Source organism: Saimiri boliviensis, chromosome 9, assembly GCF_048565385.1.
Source record: "Saimiri boliviensis isolate mSaiBol1 chromosome 9, mSaiBol1.pri, whole genome shotgun sequence".
Classification (NCBI taxonomy): Eukaryota; Metazoa; Chordata; class Mammalia; order Primates; family Cebidae; genus Saimiri; species Saimiri boliviensis.
In genome coordinates this window covers 55051376-55064076 of record NC_133457.1, presented here as the reverse complement: position 1 = coordinate 55064076, position 12701 = coordinate 55051376, and the positions used below count along the sequence as shown (strand labels likewise).

General features: G+C 36.0%; 1 protein-coding gene across 8 annotated transcripts in view; it reads left to right on the top strand.

Annotated features, from left to right (window-relative positions):
- Window positions 1–12701, top strand: part of CEP63 (centrosomal protein 63) — a 98104-nt gene that overhangs the window by 19929 nt on the left and 65474 nt on the right. The gene's annotated exons all lie outside the window — the stretch shown is intronic.

Sequence of the window (12701 nt, the reverse complement as noted above, 5' to 3'; positions counted from 1 at the left end):
AAATGACTTTTTCTATGTATTAACTAGAATTAATGGTAATTTGTGAAATGTTTTTCCATTTTTAGACATTAGAGTCTATATCTCAGCCAGTGAAGCAGCAGGCACTGCTGGGTGTCATAGTCTAACACCTGCAGCCCGCCAGTCTGCATGAACTGTAAGCAGGTGTGGAGAGAACCAGAGTTCACCTGTCAGCAACACCATCACGGAATTGAGCCTTTCTCCTGTTAATTATCGTATAGGTGCCTTTTTCCTGGTGTCTTGTTCCAAGTGGAGGCTTTTTTATTAAGACTTGGTACCTGTGAACAAACTTAGGACACAACTTACTGTCTTCAAGGTGCAGGGTGGAAAATTGGAAGGCAGGAATCAAGAAGAGTGCACTCAATCTCCCTTCTTACTTTTCTGGAGCCCAGGCTTGTCCACTATGAAACTGGCGGTAAACCCAACCTTCTCTATCTACAGGGAGACTTCTCCCATGGTCTTCTCTTGTGGAGATTCCTTTGCCTCTGATGTCCTGCACTGGCTGCAGTTCTGGCCCTGGAGGCCAGCAAAGCCCCTGGGCCTTAAGTTGTCTCACAGCTGTATTAACTTCTTCAAGGAGAGCAGCAGCTTCTTCCAGGGCAGGCAGCCCCTCCTCACGGGGAAGAGCCACTTCAGGAGGATGCATCTGCTCAGAACTTTTCAGGAACATTTACTCCTTGCCCACCTTTGATTTTTTTTTTTTTTTTTTGGAATGCTTTCCAGATTTACCAGGATGTAAATCAGTGTATATCCATCTTTTGCTGAGAAAATTTGGCTTATAAGAATGTCAGTTGCACAATGTGTTTCATGACATATTTGATTTACACTCTGCCTCAAGCTTCTTGTGCTGGATTGGTGTTTGCAAACAACTTTGGCAAATCATGTTTGGTGGATCACTTATAAAAGCAACTCATTTTTTAAGTTAAGGCTTTATGTGTTTCTGATTACAGTGTTGGCACTGGGTTGGTTTAATGGACATTCCTGCTGTTACTATCTTTCAGCTCCCTACAGGGCAGGTTGACTTTATAAAATGAGTAAGGAATTTGGAGTTCTGACCCCTGCCTCTTTTCAGCTGAATGGCCTTGGTCAAGTAACTTCCCTCATTCTTAGCATTTAATGGTCCTAAGCTTTTCTTCACTTTGAATATTTATGCTTTTCACAGTAAATAAAAAGAAAAATGTTTCTACAAGGCTCATAAGAAAAAAATAGTAATCTTCCCCACCCCTCTGAACCTAGGATTCTTACTTTTCTGAGGAGTGATTTCAAGCCTTTAACTCTTGCTTTTGGCATTTTCCTTATGTTTCCAAGGAACCTTTTTTATTGCTCTATTTTAATTTTTAGTTTTAGCTATTTAATTACTTGCTACTATGAAAGATGAGGGGTTTTGCTCTCTTACATACAATTATTGTCCCCTCATCTTACCAGGAGTGTATATCTTAATTTTTTGTTAGATTAGTATTCAGTATCTACATCACTGAAATGGTAAATATTATTTACAGTTGAGCCAGGTAGTGTGATTATAAGCGTGCTTGTTTTTTGTACTGCTTTTTTGTTTTCCTGGAAATTACTAATGTCTCATTTTCATTTGGTTTTTTAAACATACCTACCATTGATTCTTCCCAAACTCTCTGACACAGATGTAAATCTTCTGTCATTGTGTTTAGACATGGCAAGTAATCTGCCCATTTTATTTTATTTATTTTCACTGTGAAGACATCTCTTCTGGAGCTTGCCATTCTCCATTGTGGATAGGTTGCTTTCAAGGATAGCTGTATAGCTGTTGTCGTGAGAACTTCCTTCACCTTTATTCTGTAGCTTTTCTGTGCTTCTCTATTTGTGCTTCTTGTATTCTCTGTTATCATCTGTATATGTTTACTTTTCCATTTTGATAGAGCATATTTTTGAGAGCTTATCTATTCAAAAATATCTTTATTCTATTTTTAGACCTGATTGAAAGTTTGAGTGGCTATAGAAATCAGTTTTAGAAGTAAATTTCCCTCAGCATGTTTACAGTTAAATGTGAATTCTTTCAGACTTTAATATTTGGTAATGGCAGATTAGGTAATTTGGGGCAGTCCACTCACTGAGGACAAATGGGTAAGTTAGATTTAAAAAAAAAATTACTTGGAGTAAAATGCTATCAGGATGGTGAACGATTACCAGGCCAAGATCTGGGCTGGGCAAGAGGTTCAGGGAGGTGTGTCCAGGGTTTGGGGCCATTATTAACTGAAAATAAAGAAGGCAGCTGAGAGGATAAAAGGTTGAGTGGTGGTTTTGATAACTTTAAGGGACCAAGGGTCCAAGAGGCTCTGAACTCCTCCTCACTTTGGCTAGAGACCCTGAAAGGCTTGCACCCTAGGAGTAAGGATGGACTAGAAGAAAAAACCACTCAGCTTCAAACATCTAAATCCCTGAAATCAGTTAAAGGTAAACTTAAGAGTGCTGCTGTCCCCAGGCATCTCCAGAGTGCTAGGGTTTCCAGGAACCTAGAAGAAGCAAATATAAATTTTCTCCAAAGGAAAAATTATTTCTTCAAATAATTTTGCAAATGCAATGCTTGGTACTTGCTCAGAAAATAACCTCAGACAAAAAGGACCAGGAGACAAGATGACACAAATGAAAAATAGAAAAACAGAAGATAGAAGTAGACCCATGATAAATCTGGGTATTTGGCATTATCATTCTCACAATGTTTATTGTGTTCAAGGAGCTAAAAGATACAATTGAGCAGCTCAAAAAAGGATTAAAAACTGTAAAAAATGTGAGTGGAAACTTTAGAATTGAGAAATAGAATGACTGACATTAAGGTCTTAAAGATTAAGGGATAGTTAGTGAACTAGATGATGTGACAGAAGAAAATGTCTGGAATAAAGCATAGGCAAAAATGATAGAAAATATGGATGAAAGGGTATGAGAAAGAGGACACAATAGGAAAGTCTAATATAAGTGTTTTTGGAATCCCTGAAGGAGAAAAAAGAATGAGAATGGTCACAAGCAGTATTTGAATAGATACTGGCCGAGATTTTTCCAAAAGTGAGGAAGGCCATGTATTTAAGAAGTCCAAGAATCTCAAGCAAGATAAATAAAAAGAATCACTTACCATGGTTGAAAACTAAAGACAAAGGGAAAAATCTGAAAGGCAATCAAAGAAAAAAAGATTATCTATAAATAGCTCTTAACAGTTGACTTGTCAGCCAAAAAGGTGAAAGCCAGAAAATAATAAAACATCTGCAAAGAAAGCACATGACTTTTTCCTCTACCAAACGAGAATTTTATATCCAGAATAAAGGTAAAATAAAGACATTTTCAGATAAACAAAAATCACGAATTTATGTTGGGCTGCATTCAAAGCTGTACTGGGTCACATATAGCCTGTGGGCTGTGGGTTGGTCAAGCTTGTAATATACTATGTTTCTCTCTCTGGGGCCTTGGAAAGCTGCTCAGATCAAATCTGGAATTGTCAGGGAGTTAACACTCGTAGGTCAAGGCTCAAGTAATAGAGGGACTGGGTGAATTCTCCAAGTTCCCATCCCTCAGAGGGATGGTTCTGAAACATTCTGTCTGGTTCCTTAGTGGGTTCCCAGTGGAATTCAGCACCAGCTGCTTACTTCAGTAATACGCTTAATATGCTCAGTATTACACCCTTTACTAGCTTTTCTTCCTTCTCTGCCTTGCTCTCCCTGTGTCCTCACTGTGTATCCTGGGGTCACCTCCAATTGCTTGCCCTGAAGTCCATGTCTCAGGCTATACTTTGTTGGGGGACTCAAACCAAGACAAAAGTCTGTGTATCTAATGTAAGTATCTAATTAAACAATTTTAAAAGAAAATTTTCTTTCTCTCTTATCTATATGTGAAAAATGACAGAACTAGGAGAAACAGATGAAACCACAATCATAGGGGAGAATTTTAACACATTTTTCTTAGTAACTGATGGAATAGCAGACAAACATAAGAAAGAATATAGATTTGAACAGCATGATCAGCAAACTTGACTTAATTAATATATACAGAATATTATACAACAATTTCAGAGTACTCTTTCTTACCCAGCACAAACAAAACCGTTACCAAAATTGACTGTATGCTGAGCCATAAAATAAATCTTGATACAGTTCAAAAGCTTGAAATCATAGGTATGTTCTCTGAATATATAGTGGAAATAAGTTAGAAAAAGATAACTTGAAAATCTGCATGTATTTGGAAATTAGGACATGAAGTTCTGAATAATTCATGGATCAGAGAGAAAATCACAATGGAAATTAGAAAATACTTTGAATTCAAAATGAAAATACTACAACATTAAACTTAGAGAATGTAGATAAAATATCTCATTTATAGCCATAAGAGCATGTATTAGAAAAAAGGAAAGGCTGAAAGTCTTGAGGTAATGATTCATCTCAAGAGGTTAGGAAAAGAACTTGCCAAATTTGAAGAATATAAAGAGAAAGACGTTTAAAAAATGAAAATAGGGGCGGGTGCGGTGGCTCAAGCCTGTAATCCCAGCACTTTGGGAGGCCGAGGCGGGTGGATCACAAGGTCAAGAGATCGAGACCATCCTGGTCAACATGGTGAAATCCCGTCTCTACTAAAAATACAAAAAATTAGCTGGGCATGGTGGCGCGCGCCTGTACTCCCAGCTACTCAGGAGGCTGAAGCAGGAGAATTGCCTGAACCCAGGAGGCGAGGTTGCGGTGAGCTGAGATCGCCCGAGATCGCACCATTGCACTCCAGCCTGGGTAACAAGAGCGAAACTCCATCTCAAAAAAAAAAGGAAAAAAAAAAAAGAAAATAAAAGCTTGGAAGTGATATGACAAGAGAAAACTTCCAAAAGAAAACTGATGTAACTATATTAGCATGAGACAAACATTAAAGCCACAAGCAATACTAGAGATCTAGGGACACTTACAAATTATGAAAGGGTCAATTAACCTGGTCGATTTAATAATTCAATTCTGTAAATACCTAATCAAAATATAAAAAGCAAAAACACGCAGAATTAAGGGAAAAATTAAGTGGATGGTAATCGTGAAAGATTTAACACATAGCTCTCAATTAATAGAACAAGCAGATAAAAACTCAGTTAAGGTGAAGATTTGATCAAGATTAACAAACTTAACCTAGTTAACAAACTTGACCTAATTAACCTAAATAGAGCATTGTGCCTAATAACTGCTGAATACACATTCAAGTGAATATGGACCATTTACCACTACTGCCATAAAGCATATCTCAACATATTTCAGAGGATTGGAATCATGTTTTTTGACCAAAGTGGATTTAATCCTAGAACAAAAGACAACCAGAAAATCCTCAAAAGCTGGGAAATTAAGCAATAACATTTCTAAATAATCCATGAATCATAAGAAATCACAATGAAAATTAGAAAATATTTTGGACGGAATGATAATATAGTATGTATCAAAACTTGTGGAATGCGGCTAATGTGGTACCTAGAGAGAATGTTAGCTCTGTGATTATACATTTATTTATTTATTTTATTTATAGAGATGGGGTTTCACCATGTTGGTCAGACTGGTCTCAAACTGCTGACCTCAGGTAATCTGCCTGCCTCAGCTACCCAAAGTGCTGGGATTATAGGTGTGAGCCACATGCCTGGCTATATTCAATTTGTTATTGAAAAACCCGCTCACACAGAAATCTCTTGGGCCCAGTAAACTTTATTAGTGAATTCTACCAGACATTTTAAGAAATAAGTAACACCAATTTTATGTAAAATATTCCAAAGAACAGAAGAAAAGATTTTCCTAACTCCTTTTATGAAGCGTCATAATCTTCATTTCAAAGTTTAAGGGCATAGCAGTTAAGGAAAATTACAAATCAGTCTTGTATGGATGTGAATATAAAACTGTTAGACAAAATATTAACAAACTAAATCCAGCAATATTTAGAAACAATATTACATACTAAGGTTTATTCTGGGCATTCTAGGTTGTTTTAACATTGTAAATCAATATAATTCATCACATTATCAGAGGAAAAAACAACATAGTTACCCCAATCCAGGAAAAGAATTTAATAAACTTCTTTTGTGATAAAAATATTAAAATCCCTTACAAAATTAGAAGTGTAAGGGAATTTCCTTAATCTAGTAAAATGGTATACAAGAAACATAAGAAGTGTCAATTAATGTAAACCACTAGAAGCTTTTTTTCAGAAATTATGAATGACGCAAGGATGCCCAGTATCACCAATTTTTTTTTTGTTATTGTAGTAGAGGTGTAGCCAGTGCAATAAAGCAAGAATAATAAAAAATACAAGGATTCGAGAGGAAGAAATACCACTGCAGTAATTAATTAGCACATGCTTTGTGTACACAGAAAAGCCAAGGAATCTATGTAGACACACTGTTACAATTAACAAATGAAATAGTAGGATTGCTGAATTAAAGGTTAATATACTAAAATTTATTGCATTCTTTATACCAGCAAAAAAGCAATTTCAAATGAAGTTAAAAAAGATACCCTTAACAGGAGTATCAAAAAAGCACCAAATACAGTAAATCAAATGAAAGAGGTACAAGACCTCTACACATAAAGCTCTAAGTTATGGAGAGAAATAAAAACTGATATAAATGGAAGAATAAATTATGTTCATGGATAGAAAGACTCAATATTTTAAAGGCATTGGTTTCTCCAGTATTGATCTGTTAATTCAGTATTACTCTAGTTAAAATTCCAGCATATTTTAAAGTGAAAATCGACGAGATTGATTCTCAAATTTGTATGGTATTAACCAAGACAATCTCGATGAAGAGAAATTAAGGTGGAGCACTTACGGTACTAGAAAACAAGATTTATTAAAAACTGTGTTAAGACAGTCTGGTATTGCAAGGATAGAAAAACCAGTGGATCAGAATAAAGAGTCCCATAACAGATCCCACATATGTGAACATTTGATTCATGACAAGATGGTACTGCAAGGTAGTGGGGAGTCTTTTCAATACGTGGCACTGGATCAACTGAGTAGCAATATGAGGGAAGAAAGATTTTGACTTCTAGTTTCATACCATATACTAAATTCAATTCTAGATGAATTACAAATTTAAATGTGAAATACTGAAAATTTTCTAGAAGATGATATAAGAGAAAATCTTAGAGACCTTGGAGTAGGGAAAGATTTCTTAAAAAATAATGATAAAAGATTACTAATTTAGACTATATTAAAATAATGAACTTTTCATATAATTATAACATAAAACTAACAAAAGCTAGATAAAGAACATCTATAATAAGTTAACTGAGTAGAAAAATTGGCAAAAGATAAATACACATTTCACAAAAGAAGATATCAAAATGACCAGTGAGCATGTGAACAGGTGCTTAGTTTCACTGGTTACTAGAAAAATGAAATTATAGGCTGGGCGCGGTGGCTCGCGCCTGTAATCCCAGCACTTTGGGAGGCCGAGGCGGGTGGATCACGAGGTCAAGAGATCGAGACCATCCTGGTCAACATGGTGAAACCCCGTCTCTACTGAAAATACAAAACATTAGCTGGGCATGGTGGCACGTGCCTGTAATCCCAGCTACTCAGGAGGCTGAGGCAGGAGAATTGCCTGAACCCAGGAGGCGGAGGTTGCGGTGAGCCGAGATCGTGCCATTGCACTCCAGCCTGGGTAACAAGAGCGAAACTCCATCTCAAAAAGAAAAATGAAATTATAATCACAAGAGAACCCTAAATATACACGAGAATGGCTGAAAGTTAAAAGATTAATAATACTAAGTTACTATAGGTGTATGAAACAGCTCAATATTTTGTCAAAGAGAGCTGTACTTTTCTGTGCAAATATTTACTTTCAATTTAAGTGTATTTTAAGTAACAGACAATTCTCACTTTGAATAGTTGAAAATATGTATTTTGTGTATTGTTTCCCATGGGTATTCTGGATTGTTCTGTTTTGGGCATGGAAGTTTAGAAATTATTGAACGTGACTTAGCATGTTTACTTTCTGTTTTAAATACTTAAAGTCCTTATCTTTTCACTTTTATCGTTTTACATTTACACAAAGTACATTTGTATTTTTATACTTGTTTATTTGATGTTAGTATATTCTGTTTGCATGCATAATTTTTTCTACTTTCTTTTGTTTTATCTAGAACTCTTATAGGAAGTACTAGAAGATCTGTGAATTTCTTGGTCTTGTTACCTTCATTAACAGCTAATATTCTCACTTCTGTTTACTGATCAGTGATTTAGTATTGCATAAGAATCAATAGTATAATTAACTGTAAATTGAAGCTCTAATTTCTCCCATTCAGTGTTACTGAACTTTTATTTTCTGGGAGGAGGATGTTGAATTCCACATAATTGTTTTTAGTGTTTTTTTCAGAGTTATTTTTCCAGAATATTTTTTACCTTTTGAGGATGGACTTTTTGCAGTTCACTTTAACTATACAATGTGTGCAAATGACATTTTATCTGGACTTGGAGGAGCTGTTCTGGCATTTTAGTTTGCAAATCAAACATGCACTCTATCTTGTAGTCTCTTTTCATTATATTTCTTCTCCTTGTTTCTTTTGGCTCTGGTACTGTCGTCTGCATTTATTTATTAACAAATTTGCCCGGAGATAATCTTTACTGCTTGTTGTCTTAAAAACATTTTACTTCCTACCTTTCTCCTTGTCGGTAATATGATATATGTAATTTGGGATTTATCTCATCTGTTAGTGATGGATGAAAACACTCAAACTGCCAAGAGATGAGGGAAATATATTCAGATTAGTCCAGGAAGGCAGAATCATTAGGTATGACTCTCAGGGACAGAGATCTTCAAGTGTGTCACAGGATCATATTGGCAAAGTGTTTTCTTCTAAATATAGGTTCTCATGCGATGTAGATGATTCTAGTGAAAGAAGAGAGCCAAATGAGAGGGGTTGTGAAGTGTTACAGTGTGAAAGCTGATGGTTTTCTTTTTTTTTAAATTTAAGTTTTATTTTAAATTCCGGGGTACCTGTGTAGGTTTGTTATTTAGGTAAACTTGTGTCATGGGGGGGTTGTTGTACAGATTATTTCATCACCCAGATATTAAGCCTGGTACCCCTTATTTTTTCCTGATTCTCTCCCTCCACCCTCTAATAAGTCTCAGTGTGTGTTGTCCCCCTCTATGTGTCTTATGTGTTCTCATAACTCACCTCCCATTTATAAGTGAGAATATGCTGTATTTGGTTTTCTGTTCCTGCAAAGGACATGATATCATTTTTTTTTGTGACTTGATAATATTCCTTGGTATATATGTGCCCCATTTTCTTTAGTTTACCATTGATGGGTTTATAGGTTTTTTCTGTGTCTTTGCACTTATGAATAGTGCTGCAGTGAACATACATGTGTATGTGTCTTTATGATGGAATGATTTATACTTTTTTGGATATATACTTAGCAGGGAGATTGTTGGGTCAAATGATAATTCTGTTTTTATGTCTTTGAGGGATTGCCATCATCTTCCATAATGGTTAAACTAATTTACACTCCTACCAACAGTGTATAAGCATTCTCTTTTCTCTGCAGCCTTGGCAGTGTCTGTTATTTTTTGACTTTTAAATTATAGACATTCTGACTAGCGTGAGATGGTATCTCTTTTTGGTTTTGATTTGCATTTCTCTAATGATCGGTGATGTTGAGCATTTTTTCTTATGATTGTTGGCCACATGTATGCCTTCCTGTGAAAAGTGTCTGTTCATATCCTTTGCCCGTGTTTTAGTGGGGTGGGTTTTTTTTCTTGTAACTAAGTTTCTTATAGATGCTGGATACTAATCTTTTGTCAGATTCATAGTTTGCAAAAGTTTTCTCTCATTCTATATATCGTTCATTTTGTTGATAGTTTATTTTGCTGTGAAGAAGCTCTTTAATCAGATCCCATTTGTCAGTTTTTGCTTTTGTTGCATTTGGTTTTGGTGTCTTTGTCATGAAATTTTTGCCTGTTTCTGTGTCCAGAAAGGCATTACTGAGGTTGTCTTCCATGGTTTTTACAGTTTTGGGCTTTACATTTAAGCCTTTAATCCATCTTGAGTTAATTTTTGTATATAGTATAAGGAAGGGGTCCAGTTGCAATCTTTTGTATATGGCTAGCCAGTTATCCCAGCACCATTTATTGAATAGGGAGTCCTTTCCTTATTGCATGTTTTTGTCAGTTTTGTTGAAGATCAGATAGTTACAGGTGTGCAGCCTTATTCTGGGTTCTCTGTTCTTTTCCATTGATCTATGTGTCTGTTTTTGTACCAGTGCCATGCTATTTTGGTTACTGTCGCTCTATAGTATAGTTTGAAGTTGAGTAGTGTGATACCTCTAGCTATGTTCTTTTTGCTTAGGATTGTCTTAGCTATTCAGGCTCTTTTTTGGTTCCATATGAATTTTAAAATAATTTTTCCTAGTTCTGTGAAGAATGTTATTTGGTAGTTTAATAAGAATAGTATTGAATCTATAAATTGCTTTGGGCAGTATAGCCATTTTAATGATATTGATTCTTCTTTCTGTGAGCATGTCATCTCTAATTTCTTTGAGCAGTGTTGTATATTTTTCTTTTAGCTCTTTCACCTCCCTGGGTAGTTGTATTCCTAGGTATTTTACTCTTTTTGTGACAGTTGTGAATGGGATTGTGTTCCTGATTTGACTCTCAGCTTGACTATTGTTTGTGTATAGGAGTGCTAGTGATTTTTGTATGTTGATTTTATAGTCTGAGACTTTGCTGAAGTTGTCTATCTTAAGGAGCTTTGGGGCTGAAACTATGGGGTTTTCTAGATAGAGGATCATGTCATCTGCAAACAGGAATAGTTTGACTTCCTCTCTTCCTATTTGGATGCCCTTTATTTCTTTCCTTTGCCTGATTGCTCTTGCCAGGACTTCTAATATTGTGTTGAATAGGAGTGGTGAGAGAGGGCATCCTTCTCTTGTGCTGGTTTTCAGGGATTTCCAGCATTTGCCCATTCAATATGATGTTGGCTGTGGGCTTGTCGTAGATGGCTCTTACTGTTTTGAGGTACATTTCTTCAGTACCTAGTTTATTGAGAGTTTGTAACATGGAAGGGTGTTGAATTTTATCAAAAGTCTCTTCTGCAGCTATTGAGATAATCATGTGGTTTTGGCTTTAGTTCTGTTTATGTGATGAATCAAATTTATTGATTTGCATATGTTGAGCCAACCTTGCATCCTAGGGATGACATCTACTTAATTGTGGTGGATAAGCTCTTTGATGTGCTTTTGGATTTGGTTTGTCATTATTTTGTTGAGGATTTCTGCATCAGTGATCATCAAGGATATTGGCCTGAAGTTTTCTTTTGTTGTTGTGTCTCTGTCAGGTTTTGGTATCAGGTTGATGTCTGACTCATAGAATGAGTTAGAGAGGAGTCCCTCCTTCTCAGTTTTTTGGAATAGTTTTAGCAGTAATAGTACCAGCTCTTCTTTGTATATCGGATAGAATTTAGCTGTGAACCCATCTGATTCTGGGCCTTTTTTGGTTGGTAGGCTATTAATTTCTGATGTAATTTCAGAACTTGTTATTGGTCTGTTCAGGGGTTCAGTTTATTCCTGTTTCAGTCTTAGGATGGTGTATGTGTCTAGGAATTTATCCATTTCTTCTAAATTTTCTAATTCATGTGCATAGAGGTGTTTATAGTATTCTCTGATGGTTATTTGTATTTCTGTGTGGTCAGTGGTATCCTCCTTATCATTTCTGATTGTGCCTCTTTGATTCTTCTCTCTTTTCTTCTTTATTAGTCTAGCTGGTGGTCTGTTTTAATTTTTTCAAAAACCCAGCTCTGGATTTGTTGATCTTCTGAATGTTTTTTTTGTGTCTGTCTCCTTCAGCTTAGCTCTGATTTTGGTTATTTCTTACCTTCTGCTATGTGTGTCACTGCATGTGAGAAGGGTCTTTTGAAGACAGCATACCAATGGGTCTTGGTTCTTTATCCAGCTTGCTCTTAGATTCTTTCCTCTGCTTGGTCTATTTCACTATTAATACTTGTGATTGCATTATAAAATTCTTACAGTGTTTTTCAGCACTATCAGGTTGGTTATATTCCTTTTAATTGGAACATTTAGCTCATTTACATTTAAGGTTAGTATTGATATGTATGGATTTGATTCTCTCATCATGATGTTACCTGGCTGTTTTGCAGTTTTTTGTGTAGTTGCTTTGTAGTGTCACTGGTCTGTGTACTTTAGTATGTTTTTGTAGTGTCTGGTAACTGTCATTCCTTTCCATGCGCAGTGATTCCTTCAGGAGCTTAGTTTGGCCAGATACAAAATTCTGGGTTGGAATTTCTTTAAGAATGTTGAATATGCCTCCAATTTGTTCTGGCTTGTAGAGTTTCTGCCAAGAGTCTGCTGTTAGTCTGATAAGCTTCCCTTTGTAGGTGACCTGTCTTTCTCTCTGGCTACCCTTAACACTTTTTTCTTTCGGTTTGACTTTAGAGAATTTGATGATTATGTGTCCTGGGAATGATCTTGTTAAGTATCTTACTGGAGTTCTCTGCATTTCCTGAATTTGAATATTGGTCTCTCTAGTGAGGCTGGGGAAGTTCTCATGGATGATATCCTGAAATATGTTTTCCAGGTTGGTTCCATTCTCTTCATCTCTTTCAGGGACACCAATGAATTGTAGATTTGGCATCTTTACATAATCCCATATATCTTGGGGGTTTGTTCATTCCTTTGCATTCTTTTTTCTCTCT